Source organism: Macrotis lagotis, chromosome X (assembly GCF_037893015.1).
Source record: "Macrotis lagotis isolate mMagLag1 chromosome X, bilby.v1.9.chrom.fasta, whole genome shotgun sequence".
In the NCBI taxonomy this organism is placed as follows: domain Eukaryota; kingdom Metazoa; phylum Chordata; class Mammalia; order Peramelemorphia; family Peramelidae; genus Macrotis; species Macrotis lagotis.
The window spans coordinates 36,991,281-37,012,824 of record NC_133666.1 but is presented as its reverse complement, the minus strand read 5'-3'; the positions used below and the strand labels follow the sequence as shown (position 1 = coordinate 37,012,824).

The 21,544-nt window shown below is 35.6% G+C and overlaps 1 pseudogene; it reads right to left on the bottom strand.

Annotated features, from left to right (window-relative positions):
• The window catches only part of LOC141498635 (melanoma inhibitory activity protein 2-like), a 65,910-nt pseudogene that overhangs the window by 3,650 nt on the left and 40,716 nt on the right, over window positions 1-21,544 (bottom strand).

Here is a 21,544-nt window from a genome sequence, read left to right as displayed (position 1 = left end):
CACTTAAATAAAAGTCATCTCATCAGAGTGCAGCAAATTAAGTAGCAATAAAAGTCTGTTCTATGTTCCTTCCTGGAGTTCCTAATGTACAAGGGGCACACTTCCATAATAACACCACCAATAGGGAAGTACACACAGGCATTCATCACTTGTGAACAGAGAATATGCAATAAAGGGATATAAATATATATATATATATATATATATATATATATATATATATAAAACAAATGTATCTGTTATAGTGGATATAACAAATACAATAAATGGTGACATATAACAAATATCTATGACCATTTCACTTGTACCAAGATATCTAGCAGGAAAGGATATGTAACCAAAGTATACTGAAGCTGTGCCACTGCCAGCACTGTCTGAAAATTCTCTTACTTCTCATCTTTATCTACAGGTTTCCTTAAAGTCCTAGCTAAAATACCACCTTCTTTAATAAACTTTTCCTGATTGCTAGTAGTTGTTTCCCTTTCTGTTTTATCTTCAATATCTAGAACTTCCAGGTCCAAGAAAAAAATTCTGCAATTAGCTAGCAAGAAACGATTTGTATATGGAGCGAGTATGGTCAGGATCACATAAGATTAAGCAACCACTATGATAAAGGAATGGAGAGCTTTTAATACAATATTCTTTCTGAAAGGCACAAGCTAAAAATAACTTACCCAGAAAAACTAAGTATAAAAACATAAGAGGGGGAAAAAACTAATGAAATAGAGGACTTTCAAGCATACTCTTGAGTTCAAGGAGAAGACTATTGGGAAAAAAAGGTGAACTTCACTTTAATTTGAATTAGACAAAAGAGGATAAAATAAGCATAAGAGTTGGAACATATATACATACATATATACATACCTACATACATCAATAAAAGAGCAGCAACTGTGATTGTGGTGGAGGTAAAGGCAAGAAGGAGGGCAGGCAAGTGGGAGTGTGAGGACTGAGTACACTCCTGTTTCTGATCCCCTTTCTTCTATGTAAAGAAGGGAGCAGAGAGGGAAGAAAGGAAAAAATATTAAAAAAAACAAGATGGAAGGAGACATATAAAAATAAAGTTTTTGAACAAAGAAATCCAATGAAGCTAAGATTAGAAGGGAAACAGTTAATAGGGGAAAATTCTTTCCAGTGAACTTCTCTGATATAGGCATCATTTAATATGAAATGATTCAAATTAATAAACATAAGAACAAGTCTCTCATTGGTAGACAGTCATATTAACAGAGAGTTCTCAAGGCTAAAAAAACAAGTTACTGAAAGTCATAGGAAAAAATTTCAAAATCACTAATAAGAAAAATGCAAGGACACAGGACAACACATGAGATATGGATTACAGAACCTATCACACTGCCACTATCATCTCTAAACTGGAAAAGAAATTAAACAAATTAAAATAAGGAAAGGTAGTAACACCCTTGTTGTATAATATTGCCCAACTTTTGCCAATTTTCTCAGTACCAAAAAATATAGATCTATTTTGGTTTTTTTCCCCTTACTTTCTGGCCTTTTGGCAATTCATTCTCTCCCTAAAATGTACAAGATTTGTGAATGACAGGCAGCTTATTGAATTTATTTATTGAAAACTTATGTTTTTACAAAATCATAGTTTCCCTCAGTATCCTTCACTTTCTCTTTCTCTCCTTTCCTGGGAGTCATCCCATAGAACAACTGGTATTTTTAAAAAGAAACAAAATTCAAATCCGGCTCAGACACTTAATAATTACCTAGCTGTGTGGCCTTGGGCAAGCCATGTTGAGAGCATTGTCTTCCTAAAAAAAATAAGAAAAAGAAGACAAATATATTGTAATGGTCTGAAAATATACAAGATACAACTCTCTTATAACTTTGTAAGTCACTTTTGGTTTTTTTGGTATGTGGTTGTTTTTTTCCAGTTACTTTTTTGAAGTTATTGGTTATACTGTTTCTATTTGAGATTAAGACCAGTCTTACAGCATAGTAATAATATTTCATTGCATCCATGTATCAAAACTTGTTAAGCCATTCGGTAAACTATGGACATCTGTTCATTTGTAATTCTTTGCTGTCACTAAAGTGTTGCTATAAATATTTTACTGTATATGTGAACTTTCTTTTCACTGGCCTCATTAGAATATAAAATTATTCTAGTTACTTTATTTGCATAATTAAAAATTGCTTTCCAAAATGCTTATACTGATTCACAGCTCCAAACAACCCTAGTGTCTATTTTCCCAGACCCCCTCCAAATTGCCTACTTTTTTCAACTTTGCCAATTTGCAAAAATGTGAGGTAAAACCCCAGGGTTGTTATTTTATTTTTGATGATTTGAATCTTTATTTCATGCAATTGTTAACACTTGGCTCTTCTTTTAAGAAGTGTTAATGTCCTTTGACCAGTATAGCTGTGGTTTAACAGAACTGGCAATGGCCTTAGATGTAGAAGCTCTGGATTTGTGTTCTGGATATGACATGTCATAGCTGTGGAAAGTATCACAAGTTATCTTAACATCTCTAAGGTAAAACTTCATTTTTAAAATTTGGATATTCCTTCTTGAAACACCGATCTCACAGGCTTATTAGGATGAAATTCATTGAAAACTCTCTATTGTTAGAAAAATATCAATTATTTTAGTCTCCCGAGTATTTTCTGATTCATTATTTCATTTGGTCTTCCTAATAACACTGTGAGATAAGTAGCGCAGGTGATATCTAATTTTAGAGAAGGGAAAAATAGTGAGAGAATTGAAATGACTCACTTGTAGCCACAGAGTTAGTTTGAAAATCAGGATTAGAACTAAGTTTTTTGACTTGTAATCTAGTGAAACAGCACAAATGCGAAGCTGAGCATAGCCCACGTAATTCTAAATGCTCTCAACATGTCAGTCATTTTGCTGTCATTTGCAGTCTCTAGACAAACAAATTAGTATGACTGCTAAAGCAATTAAAAACCATCAAAATAATGTATACATGTAAGCACAGTCTTAATGTTCTATTTATTATAGAAATAAGAAATAAGCAAACAGGAAAATTCTTTGAGAAAAATTCAGGGAATAGAATTCAAGTATCATTCATCCTACAAACAAACATTTATTTGGCATTTAATACCTACAGAACCCTGAATAAGACACTAAATATTATTAAGTGCTTATTATGACCCCAACACTGTGATAGGTATTGTACAAAGAGGAATAAAAGTAAAAAAAAAACCCAATTATTCTATTTTGCAGTGTCTTATACATTAGTTAGTTATATGAACCTAACTCAGTTGACTCATATTTTAGGATTTCATCTGCTACTTTTGTTTTTACACACATATACATGCAAAGATTTGAAAACAAATAGATTCAGTTGACCTATTTGTTGGGTTTTTACAAACCAGTTAATGGGGAAGTAAGGCAACAAGAAATTTCCTACATGGTTTGTAGGATAGTAGACATGCTAGAAATATGGAAAAGAAAGCAGCAACATGGCATGAATCACAAAATGTATCATATCTTCCAATCCAGTGATTCTGAAGCATTGCTAGTATTCTATCAAAACTGATGTTAAAAGGGGGGGGAAGAATCTATTTCTTTAAAAATAGTCATTTTGTCTCTATTTGATATATAACAAGATTCAAAAAAATGACCAACAACTAGAGAATGACTGAATAAACTAGAGTATTTTAATACACATTCTAATGATGCTGAACCTCTGCAGATCATCATCCAAATCTCATTTCCCACCTCCCTCCACTTGTTTCCTTACTCCTGTCCCCTTTAACCACCTCACATCAAAATTCTGACCAAACACCACTCAGACCTTTGACTGTGTCTGGTGGAATGCCTGTTTCATAAGCAACACATTTCTCTTTTCCTCTCCCACTCCTACTATTACTAAATCTTTGCTCCCCACAGATGACGTAACTTTCCTAGTCATCCTTTCCGATATTGACTGAAACTTCAATCATTCCCTTCAGCTCATTGCTTGAAGAAGGGACTTGGCATACTCACTGTTCCACCTTACTATTTCCAAATTCTCTATCTACCTCCATCACTTAGCAACCTCTCTTTGTTTGAGGTTCATCTTCTTAATATTTATCACCAAATCAAAATCTTGACAGCTGTTTTCTACAAATCTCCAGGTCACTTCCTTCCTTCCTCAATGAATTTGGTTCAAGTCTCATAAATTTTCTCTCCTCCCTATTTCCTTACCTGGTACTGGGAGTCTTCCACATACACAAAGATAGTAATATTCTTGGTCTTGTCATCACCTACAAGTGTACACCCACATATCCAACCTTTTCACCTCTTCCTCTACCTTCCCTACTCTAAGGGGCAGCTAGGTGGTACAAAGGATAGAGCACTAGTCCTGGAGTTAGGAGGACCTGAGTTCAAATTTGACCTCTGACACTTAATAATTACCTAGCTATGTGACCTTGGGCAAGTCATTTAACCCCATTACCTTGCAAACACCCCCCCAAAAAACCCTACTCTTTTCTGTATTGCAAACTCCATATATTTGATCCCTTAGTTCTCTCCTATGTTATCTCCCCCTCCACTAAATAGTTTCTCTTCTATTCCCCCAACTTGACCTCTTGGTGAATCAGTTCAACTCTATATTTTTCTCTTCTCTTGAATTCCTAGCCCCTTTACATTTTGATTATTATGTCCTGCAAGCCTCCACCTTGGATCACTCCCACCATTCTCCACCTTTGATCATTCATATATACATATATATATATATATGTATATATATATATATATATATATACACATACATATGTATATATATACATATATATGTGTGTGTGTGTGTGTGTGTGTGTGTGTGTGTGTGTATATGTACATACACACAGCTGAATTAAGGTGGAAAAAGTTATGCAACCCTTATGACTGGGTCTATGACAAATTTATATTCTCAACTGGGCTCTCATTGCTGTTAGGCAATCACTATCTCATTCACCACAGTGGCTCTTTCCAATCTTTTTGTCCCTCTTAAAAACATCCAGTATCCTTTTCTTCCTCTACTCCCCTCTCATCTTAGAACCTTATCTAATATTTTACAGAGAAACTTGAGGCCCCTAGACATGAGTTCTTCAACTACCTGATGAGATAGGATCTTAATAAATGTCTTCTGAGATGTTAAGGTCCATTTTTGGTTTGATGTACTTTTTAAGAGGTTTTTCCTAACACTGAGCAAAATCTAACACTGTAACTTTTACCCAGTGCTACTGGTTTTGTTTCTTGGGGTTTAGTCAAATAAGCCTAATCATTCCCTTCTACACGACAACCAGATATTTCAGTGCTTTCAGACAGTTCTGTGTCCATTCTTTTTCCTAATGTAAGATAAAATATCTTTGCCAATAACTTTCCTAAAATGTGACAATATAGAACTGAATGTGAATGCTACATATATGGTCTGACCAGTGCAGAATATTATCACCTTTTTGTGGAAGCTATGTTTCAATCAATGCAAACATATTTCATTGACATTTTTTCTGCTTTCTATGTCAAACTGATGGCTCATTTTCTATTTATAGACCAGTTAGCAACCCAGGTCACATGAATTATTTCCCTCTTCTATATTATATTTGTGTACTGGATTCTTTTCAGCCAAAGGACTTGACATTTCTCTTTATTAAATTTCATCAAGATGGATTAGTTCATCATTCTGACTTGTAAAATCTTTGGGGATTCTGTCATTTACTGTGTTAGCTGTGCTTTCAAGCTTTACATTATCTATAATGTCAATTGTCATAATTTCTGTCTTCAATGTCATTGATTAAAATATTAAGCAGAATAGGGATAAGGTACTCCAATAGAGACTTAATGCTTGCAGAATAAAGTAATCTACTAATCAATATTCTATTGTTCTAGTCACACAAATCTTTCAATAGTTAGCCAAATGTATTTACCAATGATTTAATTGTCAAAACTAATGGTCTCTCTTCAGTCCTCATCTTTCTTGTCCATTATGCAGCTTCCGATACTGTCAAACATCCTATTCTTCTTAATATTCTCTTTTCTTTTATTTTTTGGAGACATTGCTTTCTCTTGGTTCTCTTCTTGTTTATTGGAATATTCTTTTTCTGTCTCCTTTGCTGATCCTTGTCCAGGTCACTCTAGCTAAAACTAAAGCTCTGTCATAGATCTTATTCATTTAAGCTTCCATAAACAATTTCATTTGATGATCTCATAATTTCATAGAGATTCAAGTGTTGATGGCAGTCACATTTTTAGAAAGAACAACATTGCATGCTAATAAATTTGATAATCTAAGTGAAATAGATGAATATTTACAAAAATAAAAATTACCTTGAGTGATGGAAGAAGAAATAAAGTACTTAAATAAAACCATTTCAGAAAAAAGCTTCCATAAACAATTTCATTTGATGATCTTATAATTTCATAGAGATTCAAGTGTTGATGGCAGTCAGATCTATTTATCCAACTAAGCATTGGGTACACTCAACTGGATATCTAACAGGTATCTTAAACTCAACATGTTTAAAAGTGAACTTACTGCCTATGTCCTCCAAACCACTTTTTTCCTCACTTTTCTATACCTTCAAGCTTCTTCTGCCATTCTTTCTCACTTCCCTATATTCAAACATTTGTTCAGTAATGTCATTTCTATTTTGTGACATTTCTCATATTCTCCAACCATTCCCCCAGCCCCACCCCCCATCTGATACTACCACTACCCTACTTTATAGATCCTAGGTATGCTAGCATGGTACAGTGGCTAGAGCACTGACCCTGGAGTCAAGAGGACCTGGGTTCAAATCCAGCCTCAGACATTTGACACTTTCTACCTGTGTGGCCATAGGCTAATCACTTAACCCTAATTACCATCTCCAGTCATCCTGATGACACTGGAGGATAAAGTAAGACTGGTAACTTTGTTCAACACCCTATCAAATACAATTCACATGCATGTCATGGCATCACCTTCCTGATGTCATCCTCTTTGAGAAAGAAGGACAAACAACAACATAGACACTTAGCACGTTAAGACTATATTATTACAATAGCCAGTGTGTTGGTCTCTCTTCCTCAAGTCTTTTCTTATCTCAGCTCATTCTCCACTTACCTCTCATGCTGGTCTTCTTTTTTTAGGTTTTTGCAAGGCAATGGGGTTAAGTGACTTGCACAAGGCCATACAACTAGGTAATTATTGTGTCTGAGGCTGGATTTGAACTCAGGTACTCATGGCTCCAGGGCCAGTGCTCTATCCACTGTGTCACCTAACCACCCCCTATGCTGATCTTGAAATATAAGTGTGAGCCCTCCCTCAGTAAATTTCAATGATCTGTTTGGGATGTTTATATATATATATATATATATATATATATATATATATATATATATATATATATATATATATATATACATACATATATATACATATATATATAATATATATATGCATATATATATGCATATATATAATATATATACATATATATATAGACACACACATATTTACAAATATACAAGTTTCACTACATGAAAGCCTTATGAAAAAAAGACTTTCCTAGAACACAACATTCAAATAAATGTTTAAAAATGCTAAACACATTTTATGAGATCATAAATAAAATAAAAATCAATATTTTCAAAAAAGATATTTATCAATGACATTCTGAATAAAGAGAAGTGAAAGAAAAATCATGGCATGTGACTAAAGCAGCTCTCAAAGGGAAAATATATTCTAACTTTTTATAGAGAAAGAGATATATGTAGATATCTACATATGTATGCACAGACTATATACCATAGAATAGATGATTAAAGAATTTAGCATACACATTTTTAGAAAGAACAACATTGCATGCTAATAAATTTGATAATCTAAGTGAAATAGATGAATATTTACAAAAATAAAAATTACCTTGAGTGATGGAAGAAGAAATAAAGTACTTAAATAATACCATTTCAGAAAAAAAGAATTTGAATAAACCATCAATGAACTCCCTCAGAAAAAAAAACTCCAGAGTCAGATGGATTTACAAGTGAATTCTACCAAACATATAAAGAACAATTCACTCCAATTCTAAATAAAATACTTGAAAAGATAGGTGGAGTCATGCTAAATTCCTTTTATGACAAGGTACTGATGCCTAAACTAGGAAGAGCCAAATCAGACAAAAAATTATATAATAATCTCCCTAAAGAATATTGATGCAAAAATTTTAAATAAAATTTTATCAAAGAGATAATAGCAAGTTATCACTAGGAAAATACACTGTGATCTTGTAGGATTTTGCCAGGTATGTAGGGATAGTTCAATATTAGGAAAACAATCAGCATAACTGACCTTATCAATACCAAAAAATAACAGAAATCCTCAGATTATCTTAATAGAAGCTAAAAAAGTCTCTGACAAAATACAGCATCTAGTATTTTTAAAAACATGAGAACATATAGGAATAAATGGAGTTTTTCTAAAAAATGATAAACAGTTTCTATCTAAAACCACCAGTATGCCTTGTATGCAATGAAGACAAACTAGTGGCACTCCAATAAAATCAGGGGTGAAACAAGGATGCCGTTTATCACCACTATTATTCAACGTTGTATTAGGAATGTTAGTTTTAGCAATAAGAAAAGAAAAAATAAATTGAAGGAATTAGAACAGGTAATGAGGAAATATAATACTCTTTGCAGAAGATATGATAGTATACTTAGAAAACCCTAGCAAATCAACTAAAAAACTACTTGAGACAATTAGCAACTTCAGCAAAGTTGCAAGACATAAAATAAACTCACACAATCAGCATTTCTATATATTACAAAGCTCAGAATCAAAAGATAGAAAGAAGTTCCATTCAAAGTAACTATAGAGAACATTAAATACTTGTGAATGTACTTCCCAAGAGAAATTCAGAAATTACATGAACACTATTTCAAAACCCTTTTCAAACAAATAACTTCAGATCTAAACAATTAGAAAAATGTCAAGTGCTCATGGTTAGGATGAGCTAATAAAATCAAGATTACAATTCTACCTAAGTTAAATTCTTATTCAGTGTCATACCAATTAAACTACCAAAATTTTTTTTTCAGAACTAGAAAAAATAGTAATAAAATTTATATGAAGGATCAAAAGGTCAAGAAAATCAATACAATTAGTGGTAGAAAAATGTAATGGAAGGTGATCTAGCTGTACCAGATGGAAATATATATTATATAGTGGCAGTCATCAAAACTATCTGGTACTGGTTAGGGAATAGAGAAGTGAATCAGTAGAATAGATTAGGTCCAAAGAAAAAAATAGAAAATTACTAAAGTTATATACTGTTTGATAAAACACCAAAGACTCTAGCTTCTGGCATAGGAACTCACTGTTTGACAAAAACTGCTTTGAAAACTGAAAAATAATATGGCAAAATGTAGTCATAGACCAACATCTCACACCTTATACCAAGATAAGGTAGAAATAGGTACAGGATTAAAACTGATTAAAACATTAAAAATGAAGGGTAACAATCCAAGCCAATTAGGAGAGCAATGAATAGTCTATCTACCAGATCTATGGAGTTTATGATCAAACAAGAGAGAGAGAGAACATTATAACATGCAAAATAGATAATTTTGAATACATTAAATTAAAAAGGTTTGGCACAAATAAAACAAATGAGACTTAGATGAAAAGGAATGCAGTAAGTTGGAAAACAATTTTTACAGTTGGTGTTTCTGATATAGGGCCCATTTTTAAAATATATAAAGAATGAAGAAAAAATTTACAAGAATAAAAGTCATTCACCAATTGATAAAAGGTAAAAGGATACGAACAAGTAGTTTTCAGATGAAGAAATTAAAACTATCTACAGTCATATGAAAAAATGCTCCAAAATATTATTGATTTGAGACATTCAAATGAAAACAGCTCTGAGGTACCACCTCACACCTACTAGATTGAATAAAATGACCAAAAAGTTATCACAGTTGAAGAGAATGTGGGAAAACTGGGACAGTAATGCATTGTTCGTGAAGTTGTGAATTGATCTAACCTTTGGAAATGCCGTTTTCTACTTTGCCCAAAGGAAAATAAAACTATACACATATCCCTTTTAGACTGCAATACCATTACTATGTTTATATACCAAAGAGATCATAAAAAGGGGAAAGGATCCATATGTACAAACATAATAAAGAGCAGATCTTTTTGTAGTGGCAAAGAATTGGAAATTGAAGGGATGCTCATCAATTGGGGATTGGCTGAACATATTGTGATGTGATGAAGTACTATCGTTCTGTAAGAAATCATGAGCAACCTGGCTTCAGAAAAGCAGGGAAAGACTTGCATGAACTGATGTTCAGTGACATAAGTAGAACACATTGTGAAACAATCACTATGATGGACTCAGTTCCTCTTAGCACTTCTGTAATCAAGAACAATCCTGAGAAACCTGTTAAGGAAGATGCCATCCACATCCAAACAACAAAAAAAAAGACAACCCAACAACTAAGCATTCTGAATGCAAAGTAAACCAACTATGTTCACTTTATCAAAATTTCCTTTATATTTTTCATTCTTTTTTCATGTTTCCCTTTAGTTCTAGTTCTTTCACAACTTAACTAAAGTAGAAAAAGGTTAAACATGATCCTACATATATCACATTGTTTGCTGCTGTGGGGAGGGTGTGGAAGAAAATAGTGGGACTCAAAATCTTGCACAGGGTTGAATGTAGGACTCTATCTTTACATGTAATTGGAAAATAAATCAATAAGAAAAAAGGGAAGATGAAAATCAATAAATACAAAAATCTTCAAAATATCTTTATACAAGGTAACAAAAACAATCCCACTGAAAGCTGCTTCTTTGAAAAGACTAACAACACTGATGAGCCATTAGCAAACCTGATCCATAAAGACAGAGAAAAATATAATTGCTAAAATAAGAGAAGAAATAAAAATGAATTGTCAGTCTAATGCTACTAAAGTATTATTTTAAATGAGGGTTACCTATGGAAACATAAAATATAGAGATTATCAGAACATAGAACAGAAATCTTAAGCAATTCAAACACAGAAAATTAAACTGAACAAAACATGATGATATCAGGATGGGGAAGTTGTTCAAAAACAAATGTAGGTTAATTTTATGAAACATTTAAGAAGATATTGATATCTATACTAATAATTAGATTTAAAAACTGAGTTAGAAAATACTCCATAATTTATGTTATGAGAGAAATATAGCCCTTATGCTGAAACATGTGAAAGGTAAAAACAAAAAAGGGAGGAGTGGTTAGAGCAGTATCATTAATGAATATAGATGCAAAATCTAAAGAAATCTTAGACAAAAGGCATAGAAGATTAGAAGTGGAAATTATTCATTACGACTATGTTGGACTTATTTTGGGACTTCAAGAATGATACAATATAAGAAAAATTGACATAATCCCCCCATTGTTATTTGGCACAACTCTAAATGATAGCAATAGAAAATAGGAACTTGAAATGAAAGATTAAATTGGCAAAAAGGAGTTAATGGACGGAAGGAGTGGGAAAGGATAAGATTTAGGATGAAGGGAAGCATTTCGTCTATGAAACTGGCATTCCACATGGCACAGTATAGGGTGATATTTGGTGGCACTCTGAGGTAGGAGGATTGAGATGAATGTGTGTGGGTATGAGGTTTGAATAAGTACCTATAGGTGTTTGGAACTGCTGGAATGTGAAGGGTATGAAAAGGTGTAAGAAGGTCTATTATTTTAGTGGAGGGAACTACTTCATTTCCCAAAGGAGGTTGGATGGGCTGAAGGCAAGTGCTGTGTGAGACTGGAGGCACATGGTCAAATGGACAGATGACAAGCACTGCTTCACCACCTTTCAGATGTGGAGATTAGGCAGGAAATTGCATAGCAGGGAAAGGAAGTCCATTTCCTACCACTTTCCTCTTCCTATTCCTGAAAAGGACAAGTAAAGCAGCAAGAGAAGATCTGAGATCAAAGGGAAGGTTGATTTTCCTTGCACCAGAAATTCTCCACATCTGAGTTGCGAGATCAGTCCAGTGGAAGGAGGTAGCATTTGCATGTTGGCACAGATGGAAGTTGTTGGGATCCCTGCCATCTTCCCTCGGAGGATACATTATGCAGCAGGAAATGGAAAGCTCAAAACATGCAGGCTGAGGAAGTTTTTATAATAATTACAATATCATAATGTAGCATTTCCCTTCAGATATGAGTGCCTTTGAATTTTTTCATACCCTTTTTTATTTTATGGCATTAATAATTTACACAAATAAATACAAAGTGCATCAGATAAGAAGGGAAACTTTAATGGGAAAATATTTCTTTGCATCAAGTATCTATGAAAAATTTACCATCAAACAGATATGTTTGTATTTATATATGCATATATTAAAAGTTATGGGGCGGAGCCAAGATGGCAACAAGAATGGATCCTGTCTTAGGTGCTCTCTCATAAAACTCATAAGCTAAGGACTCTAACTAAATTTTCGAGAGATAGAACCCACAGAGGGACCCAGTGAGGCAGCTCTCCTACTCAAGGTAACCTGGAAAAGAGCAGAAAGGCTCTGCTCCCCGGGGTTGGAGGGGCAGGCCACCAGCAGGGTGACCCCCCAGAGCGAAAGAACTTCAGCTTCCCGGAGGCAGCCTCAAGGCACTGGGAGCCATGGCTCACAGCAGCAGGGGAGTTTCCTAAGCTAGGCCCCGGGGAGCAGCAGGCACAAATTGGGGGAACAGCGGAGGACCTCTGCCAGAGGGAGTACTTGAAGCCCAGCCCTCAGGGCACACAGAGAGCAGCATGGCCAACACAGCCAAGTTCCAGGAAACAGAAGCAGGCAGAGCTGGTAAGCAGGAGCCCCCAGGGCATGAGCCCATTGAACCTAGGGAGGGAAGTGAAGAGAGAGAGACTATAGAGTTCTGTCCTCTACCCCTGGAACAGGCAACTGGGGCTCTGACTACATTCAGATCCTGATGGCAGTCTAGGCCCCCCCCATAAAACAGCAGGGTCCCCCTGCACCTCAGCCCCATGGCAGAGGGGGTTGCATATGGTCACTCACAAACCAGGAGGGAGGACAGAGCCTCACACACTGAGACCCTTGTGGGAGTGTCCCAAAAGCTCAGGAAGCACCCCAAAACCAGGCTCAGGCTGGGTAAATGAGCAAGCAGAAAAACAAGAGTTACACCATTGATAAATATTTTGCATATGAGCCCAAGAAGGATCAAAATACTCAGTCTAAAGATGAGGAAGCACAAGCTCCTGCATGTAAAGACTCCAGGAAAAAGAGAAATTGGGCTAAGGCTATGACAGAACTCAAAAAATACTTTGAAAATCAAATGAGGGAGTTAGAAGAAAAACTGGGAAAAGAAATGAGAGATGCAGGAAAAAAACATGAAAATGAAGTCAGCAGCCCAGTCAAGGAAATCCAAAAATATGCTGAAGATAATAGCATGCTAAAAACCAGCTTAGGTCAAATGTATAAAACAGTTCAAAAAGTTATTGAGGAGAAGAATGCTTTAAAAAGCAAAATTGGCTAGATGGAAAAAGAGATAAGAAAAATCTCTGAGGAGAACAAATCCTTCAGACAAAGAATAGAACTCAGGGAGACTGATGAATTTATGAGAAACCAGGAATCAATACTTCAAAACCAAAAGAATGAAAAATTAGAAGAAAATGTGAAACATCTCATTGAAAAAACAACTGATATGGAAAACAGACTTAGGAAAGATAATTTAAAAATTATTGGAATATCTGAAAGTCATGATCAGGAAAAGAGCCTTGACATCATTTTCAAAGAATTACTACAAGAAATTTGCCATGATATTCTGAAAGCAGAGGGCAAAATAGAAATGGAGAGAATCCACCTATCCCTTCTGAGAAAGAGATCCCAAAAAAACAATCCCTAGGAATATTAGAGCCAAATTCCAGAACTCCCAAGTTAAAGAGAAAATATTACAAGCACCCAGAAGGACACAGTTCAAATATCGTGGAGCTTCAGTCAGGATCACACAGGACTTAGCAGCAACTACAATAAAAGCTCATAGGGCTTGGAATATAATACACCAGAAGGCAAACGAGCTCAGAATGCAACAGAGAATCAACTACCCAGCAAGGTTGAATGTCCTCTTCCAGGGAAAAAGATGGACTTTCAAGGAACCAGGGGAATTTCAAATGTTCCTGTTGGAATGGCGAGAGCTGAACACAAAGTTTGATCTTCAGATACAGGACTCAGGTGAAACATAGAGATTGGAGGAGAGGGGGAACGTATGAGGGACTTAATGATGATGAACTGCATGTATTCCTGCATAGAAAAATGACACTCATAATACTCATATGAACCTTCTCAGTTAATAGAGCAGTTAGAAGGAGCTTTTATAGTTGAAGCACAGGAGAAAGCTGAATATAAATAAAAATATAAATAAAAAATGGTATAAAAATGGAGTCAATAGAAAAAGGGGAAATGTAATGGGAGAAAGAAACAGGAGAGGGGGAATAGGCCAAGATATTTCATATAATAAGATTTTTCTTTATTACAATGAGCTATTGCAATGATATGGAAGGGGGAAGGGGGGAAGGCAAGGGGGAATGAGGGAATCTTTGCTCTCATCAGAGCTGGCTAGGAGTGGAAACAGCATATATACTCAATGGGGTATAGGCATCTGGAGTAAGAAGGAGGGGGGAGGCAGGGGGAAGGGGGGGATGTGAATGATGGAGGAGAGGATGGACCATGGGAGGAGAGTGGTCAGATATAACACATTTTCTTTTTTACTTCTTGAAAGGGGCTGGGATTGGAAGGGCTGTTGGGGACCATAGGGCCAGGTTGATGTTGGGCCTAAGGGGTGGTATGGGGTCTTGGGGCCTCTTGGCCTCAGGGCCAGGGATCTGTGTGCTGCATCACTCAGATATCCTACAGCAGAGTCAGAGTGAAAGGAGAGAGAAAATATAGTACATGGTAGTGGAGAAATATGAAAGGAGGGAGTTTCAATCAGCAATGGCAACAGTGGAAAAATATGGAAGTAACTTTTGCGATGGACTTAGCAGAAAGAATGTGATCCACCCGCAACAGAGTTGTTGGTCTTGGAACAAAGACTGAAGCACATTTTTTATTATTATTATTATTTTGGGGGGGGTGCAGGGCAAATGGGGCTGGGTGGCATGCCTGGGGTCACATAGCAGGGTGATTTTTGGGTGTCTGAGGCCAGATTTGGACCTGGGTACTCCTGGCTCAAGGGCCAATGCTCTGTCTGCCACCCAGCCACCCCTACTATTATTACTATTTTATTTTATTTGGGGTCTTTTTTTTCTTTTTTTGTTTTTTGCAGGGCAGTGGGGTTCGGGTGGCTTTCATGTCACACGGCTTGGTGATTGTTGGCTGTATGGGGCTAGACGTGGGCTCAGGTGCTCATGGTTCCAGGGCTGATGCTCCATCCATTGCACCACCTGGCCATACCTAAAATTATTACTATTATTTTTTTTAATTTTAATTTTTTTCTCTCCCCTTTACTTTATCGCTCAAGAGAGTCTATATTTATGGGGGGAGGGGGTATTTCATTTACTCTTAAACAAGAATATTTTATTAATGTATAAAAAAACATTATTTGTACAAAAAGTAAAAATAAATACTACATAAAAAAATAAAGCTACTAGGTCAATGCTTGGAAAAAAAAAGAAAGTTATGTTGACTAAGTGACCCATTGTTTCCAACTGTGCTAAGTGAATCACTATTTGGGGAGAATCTGCAGGGGAAGACAATCGTGAGTCTGCAGCTTTTTGTATTTCAGTGCCCTTTGTCATACACCCCTATATGTGATGTTGTACCTCTTCCTGCAAATTGCCCCATACTTACTATCTTGGGAAGAAGAGGAGATTCAAGGGCACAACCCCTTCATTGCAGTGTATCTTTCTGAATTGTCGTTATGGAATTAAGAGCATTGCCAATAAAAGCTGACCCTACCTTGAAGCTATGGCTGATCTCCAACAATCAAGCAGTCAATATGTTGCTACCTTGAAGTACTTGCAATAAACTCCTTTAGTTCTCTTTGTCACAATTTTGCCTCATAAGTCAGAGTAAAAGTTCAAACACAAAATTTCCCTATCAACAAAAATAGATGAAAGATAGACAGACAGAGTGATGGATAGATAACACTCAAATAGTTCCACGATCTTTCTGGAAGTTTGTTCCATTGATACAGATTGCTATCCATACTTGCCCGATCATGGAGACTCTTGTCTAAGTCATTTCCTAAGTTTGATTCAGATGGTCCAGAAAATGTGCTAAAGGTGTTCCTGCCTTTCTCCTAATATCCTAAGGGGTACAATAGAATATAGCAAAAATATACATGACTAAAGTTCATTTTTAGTGAAGACAGATTATTAAAGTTAAAAAGAAGGCATAGTTTAGTAATGCTATAGAAAATATCAAATCACAAGCAATAAGAGGAAAGCAAATTGAAACAGCTCAGGTTTCATCTTCCAAGCTTCATTCCAAATGGGGTCAATTGGGGAGATTGGTGTATAAACGATACCTAAAAGGATAGTTTCCTTAAAGCAAAAAAATAGTCTAGTGCAGCATACCAACTGACCCTTCTCTCCACTGTCTGACCCAAGAGTTTTTTTTTTTTTAAACAGCCTTTCTAACTAGAGGAGGGCAGATTAGTAGCAGTTTGAAACATTCAGGGAGAGACAAGAAATAGTTGGCTATAGGAGCTAAGGGGAAATGGCAGCAGCAACTTTGGAAGAGGGGTTCTTGGGCAACATGAAACCTGGAAGCAACATCATAACAAATTTCAAAGCAGGAATTGGGCTTTTTTGGTGAGGGTAGGGGAGCAGAGTAGCAAAGAAATCCCTTGTATTGCCAATGCCTGGTATTTCAGAGGTACCGAAAGAAAGGTTTATTGACTGACAGACCATTCATTGGGAAAAAATGAACTAAAGCACACTAAGTGCCCACTATATGCATTGTTTCTTGAATTACAGTCATTTGTATATATTTCTTTTTTCTCATCTGACTGATGGGTAAGGTCCTTGGGTGCCAATATGTTGTTTTACTAATCTTTGTGTTCCACAACAGCTCCCTAGCTGGGAACCAGAGTTCAAATTTCATGGGCACTGTCTTTGAGAAATCAATCACTGCCATGGTCCATTGAGAAGAAAGACTGATATCTAAGTAGGTTAAGAAATTTTAATTATAGTCTATGTTTGTTGAATTGAGTATCTCAAAAGATAAATCCAGCAGCAGTGGCCCTGCTCCTATCATATGCTAGATCTGTATTTGTTATTCCTGAAGTAGCACATATTTGAATAGCACCAGTTTAGGTGTTTTCACAGTTTACATTTATAAAGTGGCATGAGTGATGGAATATAAGAAGCTCGGAATAATTAAAACAGAAATTAATATTATGAAGTATTTCCTCTCATTAAGAGAAGCAGCACAGTCTCAGAACCTGGAATACCTAAGCCCACTGAATGACTTGACACATTCATTATATGTTACTGGGCAAGTCATTTAATCTCCCAGAATCTAGACAACTTTCTAGGACTTTGTAACTCCTTAAAACTTTTAAGTTGGGGTGGCTAGGTGGTGCAGTGGATAGAGCACCGGCCCTGGAGTCAGGAGTACCTGAGTTCAAATCTGGCCTCAGACACTTAATAATTACCTAGCTGTATGGCCTTAGGCAAGCCACTTAACTCCATTTGCCTTGCAAAAACCTAAAACAAAACAAAACAAAAACCTTTTAAGTTGCCCCATTCCCAGAGAAAGAGCTGATGGGGTCTAAATACATACTGAAGCATACTTTTTTTACTTTATTATTTTTGAAGTTTCCTTCCTTTTGAGGGTGTTGTCTTTGTTTTCTTTCACAACGTGACTATTATGGAAATGTTTTATATGACCATACATTTATAACCTATATCAAAATTACTTGCTTTTTCAATGAGCAGGGGAAGGGTGGAAGGAAGGGAGGGAGAGAATTTGAAAATCAAGGCTTTAAAAACAAATGTTAAAAATTTTTTTTACATGTAATGGGAGAAATAAAATACTAAATAAATAAATTAAAAACAAACTTTTAAGTTGCATTGGTAAATTTTCTTCACCTGAAAGATCCTTAAGCTAATAAAATCACAGGTCTAGTTTATGTTTCTCTCTTATCACTTTCATTATAAGGAGAAAAATAAGTGTTTACATACCCCCTACTAAATCATTCACTTATAGGAAGGCTTATGTGCGAAGATATGGATAAAACAGCGTAAATATGCATTTCCCCAGTGGAAAGTTATTTACAAATGCCATTAGTAACATTTTTTTCTGAGATTAAGTAGAATATAATATACTTTTTGTTTTTCTTTCAATGATGATTCAGAATGTCTCAATCTGGGAAGATATGCAAAAAGAATTAAATGAATCTGATAAATTCTGTATTCATTTTGGTGTTGACAAACATAAAACAAGACAAAATAAAATGAATGTTATTACTATCATACTATAGTGCCATCTAGAATTTGCTTAATAAAACATGTTTAGTGGTAAGGGGGAAAGGAATGAAATATAGTGTCAACTAGTGTCAGGAAATGATATAAAAAGCTTAGCATATTTGATCCACATAACCCTATAAGGTATGTTCTGTTAATCATCTCCATTTTATAGTTGAGGAAACTGAGGCAAACAGAAGTTAAGTTAATTGCCTTGGATCACAAAGTTAGTGTCTGATGATGGATTTGAACTCAAGCCTTCCTTACTCTGGGTATCACTTAACTACTTCTAGTACCTTAAGGGGTTGTTGGTGACAGAGTGAATAAGATGCCAATATTATTGGAGCCAAGCAGTATACTTGGTACGGATTGCACAGTGAACCAAAGGATTACAAAATATCTTTGCAACATCATTTCATTCCCCCTACTAGTCAAAAGAGTCACCCAATAACTCTGTCAATACTATATGGATCATACTAATTGGTGAATGTCCTTTATTATTCAACATTCCTTTTTAAGTGCCCACTATAAGCCAGGGACAAGGCCAAGAGCTAGGGACACAAAAAACAGCTCCTGATCTCAAGGAGCTCACAGTCTAATAGTGAAGACAACAGGCTCATTGGATTATGTTTTTCCTAAATGTTATCAAAATAAAGTGTTAGATTAATCATTTAACATTTTAGGTTTTATATATATTCTTATATATTTTATATTAGCATAAACTTGATTACTCCTTTGAGAGCTCCTTAAATTAGTGTTGTGCTGTTAGAATTTTTATGATATTAGAATTTCATTTCACCCCAAGTATAAGCACATTTCAATTGATGTCAAATTTGGGTTCCATACTCAGTATACTTTAATATATAAAATTTAACTTAAAAATCAAATTAGAAAAACTTTTATAAACTTATTCAAATTGTACCTATGTACAAACAAGATATGAAGATGATAAATTGGAGTTAATCTCCGAGGGAAAGCACTAAAATCAAAAAGACTACAAAAAAGATTCTCACAGAAAGTGAGATTATCTGAAACTTGAATGAAGCCAGGGAAGTGAGGAAGTGGAGATAGACATAATAAGAATGGAAATGTAAAAATAAAAAAGGGATCAGGAGATGAAGGGTTTTCAAAGCTAAAAAGAGCGACTCCTATCTGATTCTGAAAGTAACTTAAATTAGCTAGATCAGATGTGTGCTTACTAATGATGACTTTGACAACTGAGTGGTAGATAGACTTGAGGGAAAAAAACATGATGCAGGGAGATCAATCAGAAGGCTATTGCAGAAGATAGGCATAAGGTGATGGCAATCTGTACCAGAGCGATGGCAGTGTCTGAGGTAAGGAGAAAGACATGAAAGATCTGAAGAAGATAGTAGAGAAAGGCATCTAAGTGATGGGAGATGAGAGAACTCAGCAAATAGTCTCTATTTTTGTTTATTTGTTAGGTTTTTTTCATTTAAATACGAGAAAAAATTTTCATCTGGGAGAGTGGGTATGGGGAATTTATGGGAGGTTTCAGGAATGAACAGATGTAGCAAACTTCTGTGGAGTAAACTAGGAAACTCATTAGAAAGGTATAAATTCATTTTGTCCTGATAGTGAGAGTCCAGTTGAGGTTGTGTTACATAAATTTGTAGTGGACCTTTCATGATTCTAGTTTCTTACAGCCGCATGTGAGCAGGAGCAAGGGTAGGGAATGGCTAAAATAATCAAAGGATGAGATTTTTGATAGGATAAAGGGGCTTGGAAAAAGAGGAAAGCAACAGGTGAACTGGATCACCATTGGAAAAATATGGCAAAAAGAAGAGAATGTAGTTGATATCAGTGATCCAGAATTGTAGGGATTTGAAGAAAGTGAATGATTCTGCTGTAAAGAGACATAAAAGTTTATTACATATTACTGTGGTTAAACAAGCAAGGAAATTCAGCGCTAACATAATTTATTTTTCTAAGGAAAATTTAGCAAAGCTAAAAGAAGAGTAAGGATTTTAAAAAGAGAAATATGGTATGTTGTTTATTTTGGAGAGGAATTTAGGGTAGTCCCTGTTATCTCAGTGGATCTATTTGTCTCCACATCCCCCTTTGATGGTATAGCTCAGAGGCCTCAGCTTTGATATGCCAGATGGGAACTCAGCATCCATCCCACTTTGGTGAGATAGCTCCAAGTGGCTTCTGTCTAGAAAACAATGGGAGTTATCTATCCAGACAACAATGTACAGGAAATCAGACACATTAAATGCTAGAACAGAAAGCTATAGATTAACTATTTGACATGGTGCCTTCTTAGTACAAAATCAGCACAGGATGGAATAGATTAGCTATTTGACATGGTCATCACAGAGGGAACAGGTTAATTATTCATTATGTAACATTTTTCTCTGCATAATATTTCCTCTACTACATAGTCTAAGGGTGATGGTCTCAGAAAGAACTGAAGGAGTGAGATGAAAGTCAGGATAAGAATGAAGAACATGGACATGCACAGTGGACCATGCACCAGCCCTGGATTCAGGAAGACCTGAATTCAAATCCAGCCTCATACACATAATAATTACCTAGCCATGTGACTGTAGGCAAGTCACGTAATCCCACCACCTTTTAAAAAAAACTAAAAAAAAAATGAAGGACAGTGTTTGGAGTTGCAAGGCAGAGGAAGAATGATAATACAATAGATGATGATGAGATAAAGAAATTTCACATCTCATGAAAACATCACTATTGAGTGATAACAAGACCAAGACATTGACTATCTCTGTGTTCCGGTGGTGGAGTAGAAGTCTAGGTCACGGAAAATGAATAAGTTGAGATGTTAGGTTATTTGAGAGAGTACCAATACATATGTTAAAGCTCCCATTCCCCAATATGAAGCCAAAGGTTAAGGAAGAAAAACTGAACTCATTGAAGAAGGAAAGAGAGTGTGCTGGAGGTTGGTAAACACCAATAACCTTTTTTTTCCCCTCCAATTTAATAAAATGGTCAAATGAGCTTCCTGCTACCACAGCTACACAAGAAGCTAAATCCCCAATGTACAAGGCTCATTTTCAGCTTCATCCTCTACAGAACAGAAGCAATCCTTCCATTATTATTAGGGGTTGTACAGTTAATTCACCATGCAAACCACTGAAAACATACTCT